The sequence below is a fragment of the Triticum urartu genome, chromosome 5A (genome assembly GCF_056163025.1).
Source record: "Triticum urartu cultivar PI428250 chromosome 5A, HENAU_Tu73, whole genome shotgun sequence".
In the NCBI taxonomy this organism is placed as follows: domain Eukaryota; kingdom Viridiplantae; phylum Streptophyta; class Magnoliopsida; order Poales; family Poaceae; genus Triticum; species Triticum urartu.
In genome coordinates this window covers 109,813,985-109,833,955 of record NC_141877.1, presented here as the reverse complement: position 1 = coordinate 109,833,955, position 19,971 = coordinate 109,813,985, and positions in this window count along the sequence as shown.

Below are 19,971 nucleotides of genomic sequence, written 5' to 3'. Positions count from 1 at the left end.
TTTTTCACCATAGCATCAAGAAGCTGGGCTTGGCGAATCTGATCTTCCAAGGTAGGAAAGACTTGAAGGTTGGCGAGGAAACCTTGAGGAACAACTTGCAGATTAAGTTTGTGGAAAGCTTCACAAAGCTCGAGTTGATAAGTCTTGAGAATCAGGCTGTTGCAATAAGCCTTTCCGCTCAATGCGTCAGCAATCACATTGGCCTTGCCTGGAGTATACTCGATACTCGGATTATACTCTTGAATCATTTCGACCCATCGAGTTTGCCTGAGGTTGAGATTAGGCTAAGTGAAGATGTACTTGAGACTCTTGTGATCAGTGAAAATGTCCACTTTTCTTCCCAATAGGAGATGTCTCCAAGTCAAAAGAGCATGCACAACTGCCGCCAACTCGAGGTCATGAGTGGGGTAGTTCTTCTCGTTGGGCTTCAACTGGCGAGAGGTATAAGCCACAACTTTCTTCTCTTGCATCAACACTGCGCCGAGACCTTGGAGAGAGGCATCGCAAAAGACCTCGTACGGTTTGGATTCATCAAGAGGAGTCAGAACTGGAGCAGTGACCAATTTCTCTTTCAATGTGTTGAAAGAAATGTCACACTCCGGAGACCAAACATACTTGACGTGCTTCTGGAGAAGATTTGAGAGAGGCTTCGCGATCTTAGAAAAGTTTTCAACGAATCTTCGACAGTAGCTTGCGAGACCGAGGAAGCTACGGAGTTACTTCACGTTCTGAGGTGGTTCCCAATTCACAATTGCAGACACCTTCGCAGGATTCACCGCAATGCCCTTGGCAGAGATGATATGACCAAGATAAAGTACCTCGTCGAGCCAAAATTCACACTTGGAGAACTTGGCGTAGAACTGGTGTTCTCTCAGCTTATGGAGTACCAAACACAAGTGCTTGGCATGATCTTCCTTGTTCTTCGAAAAGACCAGAATGTCGTCGAGATAGACCAAAACGAAGTCATTGGTGTAGGCGTTGAAGATGAAGTTCATCATGCGAGAGAAAGTCGGAGGAGCATTGACGAGGCCAAAAGACATGACAGTGTATTCATATGAACCAAAGCTTGTCCTGAAAGCCGTCTTGGGAATATCTTGCTCACGGATTCGAATCTGATGATAACCCATACGGACATCAAGCTTGGAGAATACTTGGGCACCTTTGAGTTGTTCGAACATCTCGTTGATGTTGGGAAGTGGGTATTTTTTCTTGATGGTCTTCTTGTTCAATGGACGGTAATCAACACAAAGTCGGTCCGTTCCATCCTTCTTCTTCACGAAAAGAACACCACAACCCCACAGAGAAGAACTAGGTCGGATGAGACCCATTCTCTCTTGAATATCGAGTTGCTTCTTCAGCTCCTTCAATTCTTCAGGTCTGAGCTTGTAAGGACGCTTGCACACTGGTTCCATGCCAGGCTCAAGATCGATGACGAATTCAACTGGCCGGTGCGGAGGCATTCCTGGAAGCTCTTCTAGAAAGACGTCTTGATATTCGCAAACGACTGGAATTTGCGAGATAGCATCCAGTTCACCCTTCTCATTGAGAGAGAACAGACGGATGGTATCATCACGAGCGGCAAAGACAATTACATCCTCAGACGAATGAGTCAATTGAATCTGCCTGGCTGCACAACCAAGCTGAGCCTTGTGCTTAGAAAGCCAATCCATTCCGAGAATAAGATCAATGTCCGAGTCACCAAGAACCATTGGGGAAGAAAGGAACTTGTAGTCGCCCAAGGTGATAGTAACATCTGGCACCTCCAGACTTGCACTCAAACGTTTGCCAGGAGAAAGGATATCCATTTGTTTACCCAAATGAGAAGAAACGAATTCATGCTTGGTAAAAATTGCTTTGACATGAAACAATGCGATGCACCAGTGTCAAAAAGAACTCTTGCAGGAATATCGTTAACAGGAAGGTTACCCATGATGACATCTGACGAGTCCTCTGCCTGAGCTGCATTCATCAAGTTGACCTTGGCGTGCTTGGGGTTATGCTTGACCACAACTGTACTTGCCGATCTCACAGGAGGAGGAGGAAGACGCCTCTGATTGAAGCATTTGTTGGCATAGTGACCCTTCTGTTGGCACTTGTTGCACGTGACCTCTGAAAGCGGACGGTGATACAGAGCACTCGATCTTGGAGCTTGAGACGAAGTCTTGTTCTGAAAGCCAGGGTTGGGTGGGTGGGAAGATCCACTGCCACCTTTGCTCTTCTGATACGGCTGACGGAACGGAGGAGGAGGAAGCCAATACTTCTGTTGCTTGGCCACTTGAGTAGAGGAAGTAGGAGTAGCATCTCTGACTCGCTTCTTGAAAGCATCACACCTTAGTTGAGCAGCCTCTTGCTTCAATGCCATGTTGTAGAACTCATCGTACCTCAAGGGTTCAAAGAGAACAAGAGCTAGCTGGATTTCTTCTCTGAGACCACCCCTGAACTGGTATATCATGCTCTTCTCGTCAGGGACGTCCTGCTTAGCAAAGCGGGCGAGCTTCTGAAACAACTTGTTGTAGTCGTAGACAGACAAAGAGCCTTGCTTCAGGTTGTGGAATTCCTCATGCTTGCTTTCAACCATGCTCTGAGGAATATGATGAGCTTTGAAGTCTTGACGGAATTCATCCCAGGTAATCACACGACCACCTCTGGAATCCTTGTACTGCTGAAACCATTCTGCAGCTTGGTCTTTGAGTTGGAAGGAAGCAAACTTGACGAAGTCCTCAGGCCTGACGTTACTGCACTCGAAATGCTTGCACAGATCCACGAGCCAATCGTCAGCATCAGTTGCCTCAGCACAATTGCTGAAAGTCTTTAGCCCGTTAGCAAGGAACTGGTTGAGTGTAGCAAAGTGATTCTGATTGTTGCCTTGGTTGCCTTGGTTCGCTTGATTGCGCTCTTGAAGAATTTGCATGATCAACTGCGTGTTTGCATTAGTTGCGGCCATCACAGCTTGCCATGCCTCCGGAGGAGATGGAGGTGGTGGCGGATCCTGATTCTGATTCTGATTTTGATTGCTGCTCTTAGCGGGAGCCATCCTGAAGAGGGTGACAACCGTTAGCACATTGACAGATAATATGAAGCTGAATCAAACGGGTTGAAATTGCAACATATAGTCTTCACATCCGAACATAAGAACGAATGCATTCCACTTGAAATGGTCACATATCCATAAATTGCGAAGCTACTTAGAATTTAGGTAGAGGAATAAATCGACAAGGTACGGATCAAGAACGAATACTCGGTAAGAAATCCCAATCTCAAACCAAATATCCGTGGAAGAAGAACTAGAGCTACAAGAATTCCCACCTATGAAACTCCCGAACCTTTCCGGTTATGCAATCAGGTGTTGGGGATATAGGGGAAGCATAATATCTCACCCAAATCTAGCAATTCCTACATCCAGCTGTATCCATCCTTCAACACATAACCGAGAAAAACTTCGGAAACCATCTACCTCAACCTTCGAAAAGCATCCGTTATACAAGTTATGGCGATACTCCCGAACTCCCGCCCTGGTACTGGGTGGCGTCGAGGTTATCTCACCAACGAACTGCATAAAAGAGATTTTCGATGTCGGCGTACTAAACTCAGGTATTCCAGAACTGCAACGATAAAATTGTGACGACAACACCTCGGAGCTCAACTCCCCGGGACACTACCACAACCCCTAAAGACAGGAGGCACCAAGAACAATGTTCTCGTCACAAAACCATCGGAACGATTCCAAGATACCCGCGTGATCCTAAATTTTTTTAGTGAAATTTGAGAAGAGAAGAGTCAAAACTCTACGTCAGGATGCCTTACCAGAGCGATGAGGAGACTGGGGAGTAAAAAGAATTCCTAACTCTCCGATATATAATTCCTAAATGACTCAAAACATTTTTCTAGACTCAACAACGGCTGCTAACAACGATCAAGCAATGGGGCTCCTAAGGTTGGGGAAGGCTCTGTTTACCAACTTGTAAAGCCCTCAATGCGGCTATATCTCCCACGTGTCGAGGAACGACTTAGAGGCATAACCGCATTGAAAGCAATGTCGCAAGTTAGGCAATCTTCACAACATCCCATGTAATATAGATAATAAAAGGGGATATACATAGTTGGCTTACACTCGCCACATCAATCAAAGTACATAAATAGCATTACATCAACCAAGCACTCATGGCCCGACTACGGTGCCAAAATAAAAGATAAACCCAACATGCGACACGACCCCGATCGCCCCAACTGGGCACCACTACTGATCATCAGGGAAAGACACATAGTAACGGCGTGAGTCCTCATCGAACTCCCACTTGAGCTCAAGCGCGTCATCTGGAACGGAATCATCAGGCCCTGCATCTGGTTTGGAAGTAATTTGTGAGCCACAGGGACTTAGCAATCTCGCATCCTCGCGATCAAGACTATTTAAGCTTATAGGTAAGACAAGGTAAATATGTGGAGCTGCAGCAAGCTACTAGCATATATGGTGGCTAACCTGTTCGCAAAAGAGACCGAGAAGAGAAGGCAAAGCGCGAACGAATAACTAGAGAACAACCTGTGGCAAGCATTACTCCAACACCGTGTTCACTTCCCGGACTCCGCCGAGAAGAGACCATCACGGTAACTCACACAGTTGATTTATTTTAATTAAGTTAAGGTTCAAGTTATCTACAACCGGACATTAACAAATTCCCATCTGCCCATAACTGCGGGCACGGATTTCGAAAGTTCAAATCCTTGCATTAACCCAACTTAGCCCATGACAAGCTCTCACGGTTAACGAAGGAATAGACCTTCTCCCGAGACGTTCCGATCAGACTCGGTATCCCGGTTCTACAAGACACTTCGACAAGTTAAAACAAATCCAGCAACACCGCCCGAATGTGCCGACAAATCCCGACAGGAGCTGCACATATCTCGTTCTCAGGGCACACTCAGATGAGACTAGCTACGAGTAAAACCAACCCTCAAGTTTCCCCGAGGTGGCCCCGCAGGCAGCTCGGTCGGACCAACACTCAGAGGAGCACTGGCCCAGGGGGGGCTTAAAATAAGATGACCCTCGGGCTTCGGAAACCCAAGGGAAAAAGAGGCTAGGTGGCAAATGGTAAAACCAAGGTTGGGCATTGCTGGAAAAGCTTTAATCAAGGCGAACTATCAAGGGGTTCCCATTATAACCCAACCGTGTAAGGAACACAAAATCTGGGAACATAACACCGATATGACGGAAACTAGGGCGGCAAGAGTGGAACAAAACACTAGGCGAGAGGCCGAGCCTTCCACCCTTTACCAAGTATATAGATTCTTTAAGATAACAAGATAATATAATGATATCCCAACAAGTAAATAATGTTCCATCAAGGAACGGCCTCCAATCTTCACCTGCAACTAGCAACGCTATAAGAGGGGCTGAGCAAAGCGGTAACATAGCCAATCAACGGTTTGCTAGGACATGGTGGGTTAGAGGTTTGACATGGCAATTTGGGACGCATGATAAGCAAGTGGTAGGCATCGTAGCATAGGCATAGCAAAAGAGCGAGCATCTAGCAAAGCAAATATAGTAGTGATTTCGAGGGTATGATCATCTTGCCTGCACAGTTGTCAGAGTTGACTGGATCCTCGAAAGCAAACTCAACGGGCTCCTCATTAGCGAACTCGTCTCCCGGCTCTACCCAAACAAGACAAACAAGCAAACGGAACACAATCAACCACGTGCAAAGCTCAAACAATATGATGCAAACATGATATGCTATGCGGGATGCGATATGCGATGCATATGCAAGATTTGACAAGGAATGAATGAACCTGGCCTCAACTTGGAAAACCAAGTGTGCCACTGGAAAGTTGAGATGAAATCTCTTGAAAAAGATATAAAGAACGCCGGAATCGGAGTCACGGTTTGGAAATGGCAAGCAATTCAAATATGGCACCGGTCTGCGATATACAGCAATTGCCATCTAAATGCAACAAGATGAACATGCTACAGCAGTCAAACATGGCAACAAAATACATGGCAGGGATCCATTCATGATGCTTAACAAAAGAGGAACACTGAGCTACGGCCAATTCATCCATTAACAGGTTCAAACAAGCATGGCAAAAATGCATTTGGTAAACAGATTTCAGACTTAGTGAGATTAACACTTGTCTGGAATTTCAGATCAGGTAGCACACTTTGGAGCATGAAAACTATATGCTACAGGACCTGAACATGACAAAGTAAAGCATGGCATGGAGCTACTCAAAGAGCTTAACAAAAGTCCCTTAGTGACCTTGAGCCAAAAGGGATCAGAAAATACAATTGCAAGCATGTGAACATGGCAAAAACATAATCAGATCACAGACTTAGTGAAAAACTGGAGCATGCAAATCAGATATCAAGTAGGCATGTTAACGAGCTCGATGCACTCACTACAGAGAAAGTCATGACAATCTAAGCATGCACCCATCATGAATACACATTATACAAGCTAGACATGGCAAGAACAATACCATAGCATGCACGGATCAACTACAACATCCTCGGCAAAATCGCTAAAAAGTAGACAATCTGCCCAGATTCACGAAATAGCAAAAGTAGAGCTCGATTGACTCAAGCTAGGGTGCTCCATAATTGCAAAAAAATACATGGATGGATAGAGCACTACAATATTAACAAATCATCCTTACTGATCATCCTCAAAATAGGCACGGATCACTAGGAAACAACATGAACATATGGCATATTGAGATAAACAGGTCAAGGACTTAGTGGAATTACTAAGTCCCTGAAATCAGCATTAACAAATGCTCTACTTTGCAAGCTTGTGCTAGTCACCACACACATCACAAAAATATATGAGTTGCACCTCTGGATAGATGGCAAAACATATAACAAGACACATGTAGAGCTCAGGGGCATATCATGCACACATTAATCATGGCAAAAATGACAAATATCTAATTGGAGCAGCAGATCTGACAATTATCTCAAATAGCACTCTTCCAACAGTATTTCGGGCATCAAGATGAACTCAAATGAAAATGATGCAATGAGGTGAAATGATGCACTCTCTGAGATGAACATTTTGATATGCTATATGTCCAAAACAGAGCTACGGATGCGGAGTTATCACAGGTCAAAGTATGCAAAATAATCTAGGAACTTAGTCCGGATCAGATCTAGATCGCTGGCGCGTGGATCGAGGATCACCGGGGTCGGCGCCGGAGCTCGATGTGGAGGCCGCCGAGGAAGAGGGCCGGCGAGGTTGGAGTGTCGGACCCCGCCGGATCCGAACCGGAGAGGCGGAGGGGAGGTGCGGTTGCGGCGGAGAAGGCGGAGGTGGTGCGGTTGGCCGACGATGATGGCCGTGGCGGCTAGAGCTCGCGGAGGTCGGCGGTGGAGCGGTGGCATCCGGTGGCGGCGCTCGCCGCTGCGGGAGAAGAAGGAGGCGGGCGGCGGCGGAACCGCTCTGGGCCGCGGGGGCCTGCGATGGGCCTGCCTGGGCCGGCGACGTGGGGCGGTGATGTGGGGTGCGCGGGGACACGTGGCGCCCCAGGATTGGCGACGGCGGGTGGCGGACGCGTCCGGCACTGTCGGGACATGTCCGGTGGCGGCGGAGACGATTTTTTTAGGGTTTGGATGGGGGAGATCCGGAATTTCGAGAGGGTGGTCTTTATATAGAGGTAGAGGGAGCTAGGAGTGTCCAAATGAGGTGCGATTTTCGGCCACGCGATCGTGATCGAACGCTCTAGATGATGGAGCGGGTTTTGGTGGGTTTTGTGCCAAAATGGAGGGGTGTTCGGCTGCAACACACATGAGGCCTTTACGGTCCCTCGGTTAACCGTTGGAGCATCAAACGAAGTCCAAATGGTATGAAAATTGACAGGCGGTCTACCGGTAGTAAACCAAGGCCGCTTGGCAAGTCTCGGTCCAATCCGGAAATGTTTAATCCCCACACACGAAAGAAAGGTAGAAATGACCACTGGAGGAGAACGGAGCACCGGAATGCAAAACGGACAACGGGGAAAATGCTCGAATGCATGAGAAGAACACGTATGCAAATGCAATGCACATGATGACATGATATGAGATGCATGACAACGAGAGCAACACACGGAGAAAAAGACCCGAACCCGAGAAAATAAAATAACTTAACGCCAGAAACGGAAAGAGTTGGATTACATATTGGGAAAATCATATCTGGGGTGTTACAGCTGCTTGGGAAGACTATGCGAGGTTCTTCCTGCCTCGAAGGTGCAGATTGGTCAGTTGAGGGCTTCTTCTTCTTTGCAGCCATTCTTGGGTCGATGCCAGGACGACCAAGAGCCTTCCACTTCTCAGCCTCATTGTAGGCTTGCACACACTTGTCAGCCAGGCTCTTCATGCGCTCACGAGAACCTTGAGCTTCTTCACGCTTCTTGAGAAAGGCTTCTTTGAGCTCGTGCAGCATGATCTTGAAGTTTTTGACATCTTGCACGCTGAGCTTGGCCATGTGCTTCTTGAACTGAGCTTTCTCATAGTCGATATTTTGCTTCAGTTCAACGATGCGCTGAGCTAGAGCTAGCTCAGAAGCAATGGCGCCAGTGAAGGCGACACTGAGGCCAATTGGAAGTTGCAGGTCTTCAAAGCTGAGGTTGGGCATGTCAAACCACTCATCGATGAAGTTATGCATGATTGCCACATCAAAGAGAGGCAAATCATTGAAGATCTCTGCTTCTTCCTTGCTCTTGATCAGTTGCTCAAGAGCGTCATCTGCAAGATCTTCATCGCTGGAGAGATCAATGGCGTCATTGCGCAGAATAGCAGCAGCAGTCAGCGCCTGATCTGTACTCTTTCTCATCTCAGTCTTCTTGGAGATACGTGATAGATCTTCAGACTGCACACTATCTTCAGGAGGTGCAGTAGCCAGTGGCTTCGCATGTAAGACCTTTGGTGCAGCAGCAGGCTTTGAAGCTTTAGGCTTCTTTAGTTTCTTTGGCTTCGGCGGTGCAGGCGCTTCATCAGATTCAGTGTCATCTACAGGCTCATCCACGGCTGTCCCTTGAACCATGATATGAGTGATGAGACCTTCCAGGTTGTAGAAGGGCCCAACAAGATTGGGTTCAGCTTCGCGGGTTCCATCGGCACGGGGAGCAGAAGGACCAGGGTTGAAGTCTAGTCCTAATGTCTTCTTGTTTTGCTTAGCCGAGTTCTTGGCAAACTAGAAGTTGCGCTTGAACAGATTGTCGTTACGACACCATAGCAATGACGATGGGTCAGCATCTGCAGGCTGTGGTCCACGGACCATGCAGGGATAGAAGTCTTGTTCAATGGCTTCATCTCTGGACCTGGGTTGAAGATTTTTGTATAGGATGTCTCCCCATGGTCGCTTGATGGCATTCTTCTCTGCATATTCCTGGGTTAGAAACCTGTACTTGAACCATTGCTCAGCCCAGTACCTTCGAATCCATTGGATTCGTGTCTTGCGCTGATTGTAATCCTCTTCTGGGTCTGTCTTGTACAGCTCTGAGAGGTCATCAGGCAGATCTCTTGATGTTCCCCCTCGACGCTGTCGGCCACCCTTCCTTGCTGATTTCGCTGTAGCCATGAGCTTCAAACTGAATGGTTTCAACGCGTTCAAAGGTTTCAAAGGCTTCCGCTTGCTGGTCAAACAGGAACTGGCTTCGGAAGAATTTATATGATGCTGTAAGAATTCTGCAAATGAATGCAGACTATGAGAACCAAGGGATTCTCCCATGGACATGTACCTGTGACAGCATTAAGGTGCGAAGGAAGGGGAAGAGGTCATATGCATTCTTAGAAGATTTTGAAGATAAATCAGTTTAGAAGACACTAACCTCATAGTGCGAAGACATTCACTCATAGATAGAGAGTTGGTTCCAGATTTGTACGAATCCACGAATAAGTACAAGTGAGGAATCTAACTACTTTGTGAAGCATAAGTGAACATACTAGGCATATTATGAGATGCAGTATGAAATAGATCCAACTTGTGTCAATAGAAACTGCTTGTGGTAGAAAGTGATGGATCTATAGAATCAAAGGGGCCTTAAAAAGGAAGTTTTATTTACCACACGAAGAACTGCTAGACGGAGAGGGAGAGGAGGCCGAGAAGATCGGTCGTCCGTGCCCTAACTTGGTGACGGAGGACACCTACGGCGACGGCAGAGAAGGCGATGTCCGCGGACGGTGTGAAGACGACGTCAGTGAGGTCGCGGCAACTAAGTGCTTCGTCGCCGGTGTCGTCGAGGGAGAGCGGTGGCGCTAGGGTTGTGCAAGAGTGGAAGAAGGGATAATGACTGTGGTGAGGCGTGTATTTATAGAGATAGGGACGGCACAGTGTTATTACACAGGTGCCCCTGGCGATTCACATCTGAAGGACACGTGGTCATCATGCAACATATCGGAGGTTGTTCCACGTTCCCACGCACGCCTGGATTGTCGGGTGGTCGTTCCCACTTCTCGGGGTGTCAGGTGAAGGAATTAGCATTCAAAGCGGACTTAATGTTTGTCTCTGGATCTTCTGCTGACAAGGACACAAAGAAGATATTCGAGAGTTTCAATAGAATGCATATGATTTGGAGAGATAGAGTTTGAGATAGAAAGCATAGAGAGGTTAGGGTCCGATCACATTCACTTAGTTCAAAAGATTCAACAAGAAGACATAGCTATAAGTGAATGCTGTAGAGGACAGAACACTAGTACATATATATATATATAGATTAGACTGACAATCAAATCAACATAGTGAAGATAATCATGAAGGCAAGTTGAGATTGAAGCCAAACCAAATGTGAAGATATACCAAACGTAGCGCCATGAGTGAAACACTTCAAATAGAAAAATTTGGTGGTGGCGTTACCCACCGTATAGGAAGTATTAGACTCAGACACGGCGCACAATTATCGTGGCGCTCCGAAGTCAAATTCCACATTAATGTATCCACACTTAGAATGTAAGTCTTCATTGATTGAAGATATACTTTGCTTCGTGTGTTGCACATCTAAGTTATCAATATGCATAAGTGTTAGGATGTGTGCCTGATCACAGGACATTTGAGGATTCCAAGATATTTAGCTCACACCGTAACTTGCAAAACCTCTTCTCATCCAAGGGCTTGGTGAAGATATCTGCCAATTGCTTTTCAGTGTTGACATGTATGATATCAATATCTTCCTTCACAACATGATCTCTGAGAAAGTGATGACGAATTTCAATGTGCTTTGTCTTCGAGTGCTGAATTGGGTTGTTGGCAATCTTGATGGCGCTTTCGTTGTCGCAGTAGAGTGGCACTTGCTTCAGATGAATGCCATAATCTTTGAATGTTTGCTTCATCCATAGAAGCTGAGCGCAGCAAGATCTAGCAGCAATGTATTCAGATTCAGCAGTGGAGAGAGATACACAGTTCTGCTTCTTTGAAGACCAACATACAAGTGATCGTCCCAGAAAATGACATGTGCCTGATGTAGACTTGCGATCCACCTTGTCACCAGCATAATCAGCATCCGAGAATCCAACCAGATCAAACTCTGAGCCCTTTGGATACCATAATCCTAGTGTTGGGGTGTGAGCCAAATATCTGAGAATTCGCTTCACAGCTAAGTGATGCGATTCCTTTGGTGCCGCTTGGAATCGAGCACACATGCAAACACTAAGCATGATATCTGGCCTAGATGCACATAAATAAAGCAAGGAACCAATCATGGAGCGATATACCTTTTGATCGAACTCTTTACCATTGTCGTCGGGACCCAAATGATGTTTGGCTGGCATTGGCGTCGTGAAGCCTTTGAAGTCTTGCATCCCAAATTTCTTCAGGCAATCTTTGAGGTACTTCTCTTGAGATATGAAGATGCCGTTGCGTTGCTGACATATTTGAAGACCAAGGAAGAACTTTAGCTCACCCATCATGGACATCTGATATTGCTCTTGCATCATATATCCAAACTCGTCTATGTATTTCTGATTGGTGCAGCCGAAGATAATGTTATCCACATATATTTGGCACACAAACAGTTCACCATCATATGTCTTCATGAAGAGAGTAGGGTCGAGGGAACCAGGTTTGAAGCCTTTGCTCTTCAGGAAGTATTTGAGTGTGTCATACCAAGCCCGAGGGGCTTGTTTGAGGCCATACAGTGCCTTGTTGAGCTTGTACACCATGTCAGGATGTTTTGGATCTTCAAAGCCAGGCGGTTGTGCAACATACACTTCTTCTTCAATCTTGCCATTGAGAAAAGCGCTCTTCACATCCATTTGATACAGAAGAATGTTATGATGATTTGCATAGGCCAACGGTATGCATATGGCTTCAAGTCTAACCACAGGAGCAAATGTTTCATCGAAGTCAATCCCTTCAACTTGAGTCTACCCTTGAGCAACGAGACGAGCTTTGTTTCTGACAACTTGACCATGCTCATCTTGCTTGTTGCGATATATCCATTTGGTGCCAATTATATTGTGCTTGCGAGGATCAGGACGCTCAACCAGTTCCCATAAATTATTCAGCTCAAACTGTTGAAGCTCTTCTTGCATAGCTTGAATCCATTCAGGTTCCATGAAGGCTTCTTCAACTTTCTTGGGTTCAGATATTGAGACAAATGCGAAGTTCCCACAGAAATTTGCTAGCTGTGTTGCCCTTGAACGAGTGAGTGGACCTGGTGCATTGATGCTATCAATTATTTTCTCAATCTGTACTTCATTTGCAACACGAGGATGTACATGATGAAGATTTTTCTCTTGTTGATCATTGTCATCGTTAGAAGGATTGTCTTCAGGCTGAGCATTCTCTTTAGTTTGATCATTGTCTTCAGGTTGGTCAGGTGCGGAGATGATAAGTTCCTCTCAGGCTGAGCTTCAGAATGTATGATTTCTCCAGTTCCCATAAGTTTGATTGATTCACTGGATGGAACTTCATCTAGCACATTTGGTAGGTGCTCTCTTTGTGAGCCGTTAGTCTCATCGAACCGCACATCCACTGTTTCAACCACTTTATAATGAAAGAGGTTGAAGACTCTGTAGGAGTGTGAATCCTTTCCATATCCAAGCATAAAACCTTCATGTGCTTTTGGTGCAAATTTTGAAGTGTAATGTGGATCCTTGATCCAGCACCTGGCACCAAATACTCTGAAGTAACTGACATTTGGCTTCTTGCCAGTAAGGAGCTCATAGGATGTCTTGTTGAGAAGCTTGTGAAGATAAAAACGGTTGATGATATGGCATGCAGTATCAATGGCTTCAGGCCAGAACTTTCTTGGAGTCTTGTATTCATCAAGCATCGTTCGGGCCATCTCAATAAGTGTTCTGTTCTTGCGTTCCACGACGCCATTCTGCTGTGGTGTGTATAGAGCTGAGAATTCATGTGTAATGCCCAAAGTATCAAGATAAGTGTCTAGACCAGTGTTCTTGAATTCAGTGCCGTTATCACTTCTGATGTGCTTGATCTTGACACCATAGTTGTTCATGGCTCGATTGGCGAAGCGTCTGAAGACATTCTGCACTTCAGTCTTGTAGAGGATTATATGCAGCCTAGTATATCTTGAATAATCCTCAACAATGACAAAGCCATAGAGACAAGCAGTAGTAGTAAGAGTTGAGTAATGAGTGGGACCGAAAAGATCCATGTGGAGCAGTTCAAAGGGTTGAGTCGTTGTCATGATTGTCTTCGAGGGATGCTTGGCCGTCGTCATCTTTCCTACTTCGCAGGCACCGCATAAGTGATCCTTCTTGAACTTGACGCCCTCAATGCCTATGACATGCTTCTTCCTTGCAAGGGTGTGGAGGTTCCTCATGCCATCATGTCCTATCCTCCGATGCCAGAGCCAGCATTCAGAAGCTTTTGCTAGAAGACATACGGCAAGTTGTGGTCCTGCTGAGAAATCTACCATGTACAAATCATCTTTCCGATACCGTTCAAACAATAGAGACTTGTCAGATTCCATTAGTACAAGGCAACGATATTTTCCAAACATCACAGTCATGTTTAAATCGCTAAGCATTGAAACAGACATTAAGTTGAAACCAAGGGATTCAACAAGCATGACTTTATCCATGTGTTGATCCTTTGAGATTGCAACTCTACCTAGACCCAATACCTTGCTTTTACTAGTGTCAGCAAATGTGATGTGACTTTTGTCAGATGGACGTAGTGTTGAGTCCATAAGAAGGCTTCGCTTGCCAGTCATGTGATTGGTACACCCACTATCAATAATCCATTCTGAAGCAGCTGGTGTCGTACCCTACAGTGCAGTTAGGGGGATAGGCTTCACGAAGAGAATTGTGAAGCAAAAACATTTGACGAACCAGTGGATTATGATAGCTTAGATCGAGATTTGGACTGATAGGGCGAGTAGCAAGCGATTCAGGAACAAAGTACATAATAAGACCATTTGGGCATTTGATCTTGCGCCCTACAAGATGTTTAAGGTCCCCAGCAATAGCGTCAGATGATTTTGGTTTTCGGCTGGAGACCTTTCCCTGCAAAAGAGAGTTAAGCTTTCTTAGCCACCCACATCTTCAAGGGTGGCTTCGAAGCAATGAGTCTAAGTGCAGCATCTGAGAACTTTGGCTTTGGAGCCCTAGCAAAAAGTCTTGCGGGTGGACAATAGTACTCATAAGAATAAGTAGAATAGTTCTTGGTCTTATGACCATGGCGGTTTGATGAAACGCGCTCATATTCACAGGCCTGAGTATGGTTTCCCTGCAAAACATTTGCGTTAGTGCGACTCAGGTGAGTCCTCTGTCTGTATGAAGCCTTTGGACCGTATGAAGCCTGTGGTCTGTGGTTTGTCTTCTTCACCTGTGGTGTCATGATGACATTCACAGGAAGATTCTCCAAACACCTTTTCAGCACCCAGACCTTCTTCATAGGCGGTCCATTCCTGCAGTTAGTACCAATATACCTGGCAAACACTTCACCATTCTGATTCTTAAACAGTTTATAGTTTGCATCAAAGGATTCATCAATAACAATGGGATTAGCATAAGTGAAGCCAGATAGGGTGGATGGATCCACTGAAGGTTCCTTTGCAGCAACCCATGTGGTTTTGGGGTACTGCTCAGGTTTCCAGTAAGGGCCATCAGCATTCATTTTCCTTTCGAACCCAACACCCTCTTTCCTAGGGTTTCGGTTCAGGATCTGCCTTTTGAGGATTCATCAGTGTCTGATGCCCTTTGAGACTTTTGTACATCCCTGTTTCAAGCAATGTCTTCAACCTAGCATTCTCATCAGCACTAGCAGTGGTATCCTCAGCAGAGGGGTTAGTTACCACATCAAAAGTTGAAGATATTGCAACAGTAGCAGCAGTAGAACACTCAGCAACAGAAGTAGCGTTGTCACGCTCAATGCATTTAAGACATGGTGGTTCAAATCCTTCCTGAGCGGAACTGATCTGTTTGGCGCGAAGTGACTCATTTTCCTTTTGAAGATCTTCATGAGCCGCTCTCAATTTCTCAAGATCTTGCTTCCTTTGAAGATAATCATAGGAAAGCTTTTCATGAGTTGTTGAGAGCATTTCATGACGACTTTCAAGTTCCTCATACTTAACGTGAAGATTTTTTATGTCTTCAATTAAGGACTGAGATCGATTCATTTCAGTGTCTAACAGATCATCGCTTTTGTCTAACAGTTTTTGAATATGTTCCATTGCTTTATGTTGTTCAGTTGCAATTTTAGCAAGTGTTTTGTAGCTGGGTTTGGAACCACAATCAGAGTCATCTTCACTAGAAGTTTGATAGTGAGCAGTGCGTGTGTTTACCTTGGCACCGCGTGCCATGAAGTAGTAGGTAGGAGCGGAGTAGTCCTTGTCATTTGCATCGGTGTCGGTGATGAAGTCATTGTCTTCAGTGTTGAAGATGGACTTGGCAACGTATGCTGTAGCCAGACTCGCAACGCCAGAATCGGACTCCTCCTCAGACTCCACCTCCGCCTCCTCAGAAGCGGACTCCTCCTCTGAATCCATTTCCTTGCCAACAAACGCACGTGCCTTGCCAAATGAGCTCTTCTTGTGTGATGAAGACTTTGAGGAAGACTTGGAAGAAGACTTTGAGTATTTCTTCTTCTTCTTGTCGTCAGAGTCATATTCCTTGCTCTTCTTCTTCTTCTTCTTCTTGTTCTCATTGTCCCACTGCGGACACTCAGAGATGTAGTGGCCAGGTTTCTTGCACTTGTGGCATGTTCTCTTCTTGTAGTCATGAGCAGAAGCTTCATCATTTCTTGAGCTTGATCGTGAAGACTTTCTGAAGCCTTTCTTCTTGGTGAATTTTTGGAACTTCTTCACAAGCATAGCATCCTCCTTTCCAATGTCTTCAGGATCATCAGAACTGTTGTCAGATTCTTCTTTAGATGAAGAGACAGCTTTTGCCTTCAAGGCACGAGTTCGCCCATAGTTGGGACCGTAGATGTCTCTTTTCTTAGAAAGCTGAAAATCTTGTGTGTTGAGCCTCTCAAGTATGTCAGACGGATCGAGTGTCTTGAAATCAGGACGTTCTTGAATCATCAGGGCTAGGGTGTCAAACGAGCTGTCAAGTGATCTCAGGAGTGTCTTGAAGACTTCATGCTTGGTGATCTCAGTGGCGCCGAGAGCTTGAAGCTCATTAGTGATGTCAGTGAGTCGATCAAACGTGAGCTGGACATTCTCATTGTCATTTCTCTTGAAGCGGTTGAAGGGGTTGCGAAGGACACTGATTCTATGATCTCTCTGGGTTGAGACGCCTTCATTGACCTTGGAGAGCCAGTCCCAGACTAGCTTAGATGTTTCCAAAGCACTCACGCGGCCATACTGTCCTTTGGTCAGATGACCACAGATGATGTTCTTGGCAGTGGAGTCCAGTTGAACGAACTTGTTGACATCAGCAGCGGTGACACCTTCACCAGCCTTGGGAGCGCCATTCTTGACGGCATACCATAGGTCGACATCAATGGCTTCAAGATGTGAAAGCACAAGTGCTCCCTAGGTGGTTTTGATAATTGATGACAACATATCTCTTGTTGGACTAACACTTCTATCTAGCATGTTTCAGATAAGTTCAACAATGGAGTGGCATGGACTAAAGGTTGTGGGAACTCCTTCAAGATGCTAAGGACAAGGGATTGGCTAAAGCTTCAAGCTCAAGACTCTTCATTTTATATTTTAGTGATCCAAGATCACATTGAGTCTTTAGGAAAAGCCAATACTATCAAGGAGGGATGAGGTGTTGCTTAATGAGCCTCTTGCTTCATGTGCTTAATGATATGCTCCAAAACCCTCAACTACTTTCCCATATCCACATATGACCTAAACCCTAAGCCAAACTCGGTCCTACCGATTCTTCCTATCCGGCGCCACCGAGTTTCACTTGTCATAAGCCACTGCCAAACCCTAATCATTTCGGTCTCACCGATGGGATCTCGGTCTCACCGAGATGGGCTTGCAAACTCTCTGTTACCCATTGCAATATTCTCGGTCCCACCGAAATATGCAATCGGTTCCACCGAGTTTGCTTGGCCAAATCTCAATTTCACTTATTACCCAAATCGGTCCGACCGAGTTTGAGTAATCGGTCAAACCGAGTTTTGGATTTACCCTAACCCTAGCACATCGGTCCCACCGAGTTGATCGGTCGGTCCCACCGAAATCACTAACGGTCACTAGGTTTTCATTTTTGGTCCGACCGAGTTTATTAATTCGGTCCCACCGAGATTGGAAAACTGTGTGTAACGGTTGGATTTTGTGTGGAGGCTATATATACCCCTCCACCTTCTTCTCATTCGAAGAGAGAGCCATCAGAACACACACATCATTCCAACTCATATGTTCTGAGAAAGAACCACCTACTCATGTGTTGAGACCAAGACATTCCATTCCTACCATATGAATCTTGATCTCTAGCCTTCCCAAGCGGCTTTCCACTCAAATCTTCTTTCAACCAAATCCAAATCCTATGAGAGAGAGTTGAGTGTTGGGGAGACTATCATTTGAAGCACAAGAGCAAGGAGTTCATTACCTACACACCATTTGTTACTTCTTGGAGAGTGGTGTCTCCTAGATTGGCTAGGTGTCACTTGGGAGCCTCCGACAAGATTGTGGAGTTGAACCAAGGAGTTTGTAAGGGCAAGGAGATCGCCTACTTCGTGAAGATCTACCGCTAGTGAGGCAAGTCCTGTGTGGGCGTTGGCCATGGTGGGATAGACAAGGTTGCTTCTTCGTGGACCCTTTGTGGGTGGTTGCTTCTTCGTGGACCCTTCGTGGGTGGAGCCCTGTGTGGACTCGCGCAACCGTTGCCCTTGGGTGGAGCCCTGTGTGGACTCGCGCAACCGTTACCCTTCGTGGGTTGAAGTCTCCATCAACGTGGATGTAGGATAGCACCACCTATCCGAACCACGGGAAAAACATCCGTGTCTCCAATTGCTTTTGAATTCTCCAAACCCTTCTCTTTACATTCTTGCAAGTTGCATGCTTTACATTCCGCTGCTCATATAATCTTTGCATGCTTGCTTGATATGTATTGTGTGTGTTGAAATTGTGCCTAAACTCCACTTAAACCGAAAAAGCTTAAAAATTGCAACTTTAGCACTAAGTGTCTAATCACCCCCCCTCTAGACACATCTACTTCTAGATCCTACAAGTGGTATCAGAGCCTTGGTCTCCATTGCCTTGGTTTAATCACCATTGGAGGAAGATGGATGTGTCTACATTAGGGAGTCTTAGGCATAGAGTGCCTATTCTTGATGGAGAGTACTTTCATGAGTGGAAAAATGAGATGCTTGTAATCTTCAATCAATATCATTTGAACAAGTACATTGCTAGCCCTTGTGCACCCCATATTGATCCCTTGCATCCTACCCTAGATGAAGATATTGACATGATTCGCAATCTTAGAACTATTGAACTCATCATTAGAGGATTGCCCAAAAATTTGATTGCTAGTTTGCCTACTCAAAATTGCGCCTATACTATATGGAAATTTCTTGAGGAACGATTTCCCAATCATTCCTTGAAAACTTTGGATGAAATTCTCCATAAATCTATTGCCTTGAGTAAGATGAACTCTAGTGATCCTAGTTTTGGTAAATGTCTTCTTGAACTTGCCAATCTTAAGCATGCTAAAGGAGATGTTGGAATCATTAATGATATCATATTCAAAGCTATAAGAATTCATAAAAGTAACCACTTTGATCATTTATCTAATGAATTACCCTCTCTAGGAAATGATGAATCACAAGATCATGATGAACATGAATATTACGATGAGGATGACAGTGACTTCGATCTTGATGATGCAATGAGACATTTTGGTCTTATGGCAAATCTTCGGGGATATGAATCAGGAGGAAAGGAATGGGTTCTTGATAGTGGATGCACTGATCATATGACCGGAGATGAAGAGATGTTTCGTGAGCTTGCTGAAAATGACGGCCCTCGAAAATATGTCACCTTTGGTGATAATTCAAAGGGTAAAGTGGTTGGCCTTGGTAAGGTGGCCATCTCACATGATAGTTCCATTCAAAATGTCATGCTCGTTGAATCTCTTGGCTACAACTTACTTTCAGTATCTAGACTTGTTGATTTCGGTTTGAATGTCCTATTTACTGAGGTAGATTGCCAAGTATTTCGTCGAGACAATCATAAAATGGTCTTTACGGGTATGCGTAGAGGTGATCTTTACATTGTCGATTTCTCTAAAAAGGCACAACCTAAAACATGCTTTGTTGCTAAATCCTCAAAAGGTTGGTTATGGCATAGACGACTAGGTCACGTTGGCATGAGAAACCTTGACAAGCTTATTAAAGGAAATCATATCCTTGGAGTTAACGATGTCATATTTGATAAGGATAGACTTTGCAGTGCTTGTCAAGCAGGTAAACAGGTTGGAGGAAGGCATCCCGTGAAGAACATCATGACCACAAGGAGGCCACTCGAGCTACTTCACATGGATCTTTTTGGTCCCAACGCCTACAAGAGTCTCGGTGGAAATTCTTTTGGTCTAGTTATAGTTGATGATTTTTCAAGATTTACGTGGGTGTTCTTTCT